Below are 4419 nucleotides of genomic sequence, written 5' to 3' on the forward strand. Positions count from 1 at the left end.
AATATAATGGTTACCTGTATTTTTGTCAGTAACTTTGTGGCTTGTAGACTGCTCCTTCTCATACTTTGAACCATACCTTGACTGTCCTGTAGATCCAGGTCTGTTTTCTTCATTTTTTTTCTTCACAACACTAACACTTTCACTTTCTTTGGATATTTCACGTTGAGTAACAGCACTATTTTCCATAGCCCTACAGACGTCTATAGCTTGTGCTAGTTTTAAATCAGCACATTGTAATAATTTTTCTTGAATTCGTAGATCATGTCATCATCAAGTCTATGGACTACCTAAGTCTGACGTCACAATGGGCGGGGCTTAGAAGACCTTTCCAAACAAATCTCGTTTGCATGTGTTTCTCCCATAAGACTTTGGAAACGTTAGTTTTTTTTTATATTTAAAAAAATAAATAAGGATTTTCGCTCCCAAATATCTATTTTGTGCGATTGGTTTTATAGGTTGTTCGTGAATTTGTGAGGTAAGTGTATCGAAGTATTAAGATATTTACTGTCAAAGTTCATATTTTGAGGTTATATTGTGTGGGATTAAAACTTTAATTATTTTTTTCTTTATTTCAAGGTATTTTGTTGTCATTTTATCAGGGTTATTTTATATTGTAAATCAATAAATCATTGAATTTATTTATGAAGTTGAAAAATATTTAAATTAATGTTTTATTCTTTTTAGGTGTCAGTGATTCGATCCCCTAAAAGACTAAAGATATTCGTTTTCTCCTAGTTTAAGTAGTGAATAAGGACTTTTAGTTTTAATATAATATTCTGTGGAAATCTTTCTATTAAATTGCTATAGTGAGTACTTAAAAAAATGTTTTTTGAATGTTGAAAATTGCAATAGTTTTTCAAGTTTATTTTTTAGATTTGAGCATATAATGGCTAGTAAACATGTGTTGAAGATATCCAGTATTACTGAATTTTTCAGTAATGACAACAAAATTATACGAAAGGGTGAAAATGCCCTTGAATCAAATCATGTGAAAAAAATGTTGTTTGACCCTGATTTATTAATCATTAAGGGAGAAGTATTTGCAAGTATGAAAGACAAAACTTATAATGTTGAGGTAAGTTAACGATTTTTAAGTTTAGATGTGGGAATCTAAGTACTTAATTTTATCATTGCAGATTATGTTGAATAAATCATGGCAAATTACTGCTGCAAATTGTTCCTGTCCTAGGGGTATTAAATGCCATCATATAGCCACTATAGCTCTCTTTGGACATTACAATATATCAATTACTGATAAAACATGTACGTGGAACATTCCTGTCCAAAGTAAGACAGAAACTAAAACTGCAGAAGCACTATATCCTTCCAGGCCATATCAAGCCCTTAATAGAAAAATGTCATCCAATGAATTAGAACAATTAAAGATCAAATTAAGTAGTTTTGGTAATACTGTGGGATCCACTTGGCTTTTACAGGAAGAAAAGCAAGAGGCCGAAAGTATTGATATTTCATTAATTGAAGATATCATTTATTCAGAGGAAATGAAAATTTCAACAAATAAAAATTCTCATTTTCTAAAATGTTGTCGAATAAATGATGCAACGATAAAGAAAATAGTACATGAGACAACAGGCCAGGTACTCAATGAAAAATGGTTTCTTGCCAGAAAATATAGAATTACTTCTAGCAACTTTGGCTCCATTATTTCTTGTTGCAAGAGAAATAAGTATCCAGAAAGTTTATTTAAAACACTTATTGGTATGTACTGTTACATTTCTATTATTTTATTATTTGCAATCAAATACAATGCTTAAATTCTGAAGGTTTTCCATCAGATTCTATTTCAATTAATTGTTTGCATATGTCTAAAAATGGTAATGGAGATTAACTGAACTGTTGATATGTTTTAAGAATGTACACTATTATTTATAATAAACACATTTTGTTTGCTTTCATATCTAGCTAAAGTAAAATATTTTTTTATCATTTTTAGGGGCTTATAATATGGATGACATCAAATCAATTCAGTGGGGAAGAACACACGAAAAGAGTGGTATAGAGTATCTCAGAAATACACTGAATTTGGATGTGCAGCCTACAGGTATTTGGCTGACAAAGTCAGGCTTGTTAGGAGCTAGTCCAGATGGTTTAATTGGTGATGATGGCATTGTAGAAGTTAAGTGTCCATATACATTTCGGAATGAAAAATTATCTGAAAAGTTGAAAAATTCAGATAAATATATAATATCATATAATGATCAGGATGAAGTATTAATTAATACTGAACATAACTACTACCACCCTGTACATTATGTTTTACATAATATATATATATATATATATATATATATATATATATATATATATCCACAAGGTTCAGTACTGGGTTGTCTACTTTTCCTTATCTTTATAAATGACATCACTAACTTAAAAATCGATGGAAACATTTCTTTTTGCTAATGATACCAGTATTACCAGGAGGAACTCTAATATTGCAACTCTTCATGCAATTATAACTTCTGATCTACTTAAAATAAAAACCTGGCAGACTAATTTACTCTCCGTTAACATGGATAAGACAATAGCCTTATCCTATAAAAGAGCTCTTCAACTGTTGCTTCTTAATAACAGCCAGAGCAGTATCGTTAATTCTGTAAAATTTCTTGGTATTTTTATAGACAGCAACCTTAAATTCATATTGATTTGTTAAGTAGGAAATTAGCCTCGGCCTCATGCAATAAGATCTCTTTTGGTTCTTCGATATGGCCTTTCTTTTTAGGGTTCTAGTACAGCTACCCAATCTAATGTTGTTTTTAAATTACAAAAAAGAGTAATAACATCTGTTTGGCCTCAGAAGAACAATACATTGCAGAAACTACTTCAAAAATCACGAGATTTAAACTCTTCCCTGTTTATATATTCTGTAAACTGTTTGCTTAATTCGTAAACACCTACATGTTTTTCCAGCAAGACCTAATCATGACTACTCCACCAGAAATTCAAGCTTTGATGTGTATTTACGTATCTTGTCCACTGAGCTAGTTAAGACATCTATATTATATTCTCCAAAAATATACAACCGTCTCTCTCTCTCTCTCTCTCAAACTACAACTTCTTTCCTTAAGTTCCGTAAATTGACAAAAGCCTATCTATCTGAAAGACCATATTATTCAGTGGAAGAGTTTCTTAACGAATAACTAAGAAATTACAGTATGTTTAGGTACAAGCAACTAATGTATTTTTATATATCTATTTGGGTATGTGTTGCTGCAACTTAAACTTATTCATAAACTAGTTCATAAGGTTTTATTATGTAATTTAGTAATGGATTGTATATTCTATTATCTTATATTTTGTGATATTGACAATTTATGTAATTTTAGTAAATGTTAATTGTTATTTTTTGGCTTTTTGTAAGCTTTGTTCATAAAGTTGTACAATTTTCAGTGACAATAAAGCATATTTCTATTATATAATAACACTCTATTGATACTGATTAGAGTACAGGAAGTTAATAAATTTGTCTTCCTAGACCATATATTTGGCCATTTAATTCAACAAAGTGATAGCAGCTTTTGCTAATAGAGATTTACAGCAGAAATAATCCTACTTTCGTTGAATATTCATCATTCACCTATCTCTTTTGAATTTCAGTGTGAATCATGTACTGTATGTTTTTATAGAGATTTCCATGTGATGAACATCCTAGAAGTTATAAGTTTTCTTTCTCAATTTAATTGCGATAATTTGTTTAAAATCTCTTGATGATAAAATCTAAGTTTCTTGATGATATTTTCAATATTTTTTACCATCTTATATGCTTAACAGTCGATCTTTATGTCCCTGTTAAAAAGTATCCAACAAAGAAATTTCCGGTTTGGTTTTCTCCAGATCTCAAAGTTATTCAGAAAGTTCACAAAGAATATCTTAGAACTCAATACCCCACTCTCTTTAATGAGTTTTCTGTATCTCTAAATGTAAATGCTTAAAATAACAATGTTGTTGTTGGTAATAAAAATAATAGCAAACCTAATATACCATAATGTTTATATTCAGGCTATTGAGGGGGTTCAACATAAATTCCTAAGATTTATTTCATTTAAGGGTCACCATACAGCTGACGAAATCAATTACTCTAACATTGAAACTTCTCTTAACATCACAACTCTTCAGGTCAGATGCATGCACAGGGGTCTAACTATGCTGTCCTTATTTATTACACTCACATAGTTTCAGTCCACAATTGTTATCCTCCATGTCCCTTTTAGGCAAACCAAGCTTATCAAACCTTTCCAAATTACCCACCATTGATCAAACTATTGTATTGTTGCATTTTCTATTTATTATTACGATAAATTTTAATAGCAAAAGTTGGTTATTTTTTCTATATTACTAAATGTAAATTTTGATCAACAGAATCAACTGGCTGTTCCATTGTATTTCAATTTTTTTTTATTT

General features: G+C 29.9%; 1 long non-coding RNA gene across 1 annotated transcript; it reads left to right on the forward strand.

Annotated features, from left to right (window-relative positions):
* Positions 1-286: 286 nt before the first annotated feature.
* LOC140452910 (uncharacterized) lies at positions 287-1318 on the forward strand. The gene is made up of 4 exons (XR_011952244.1): positions 287-475; positions 685-806; positions 874-1075; positions 1137-1318. It is a non-coding gene; the product is annotated as an uncharacterized lncRNA (long non-coding RNA).
* The last annotated feature ends 3101 nt before the right edge of the window (positions 1319-4419 follow it).

This window comes from Diabrotica undecimpunctata, chromosome 11 (genome assembly GCF_040954645.1).
Source record: "Diabrotica undecimpunctata isolate CICGRU chromosome 11, icDiaUnde3, whole genome shotgun sequence".
In the NCBI taxonomy this organism is placed as follows: Eukaryota; Metazoa; Arthropoda; class Insecta; order Coleoptera; family Chrysomelidae; genus Diabrotica; species Diabrotica undecimpunctata.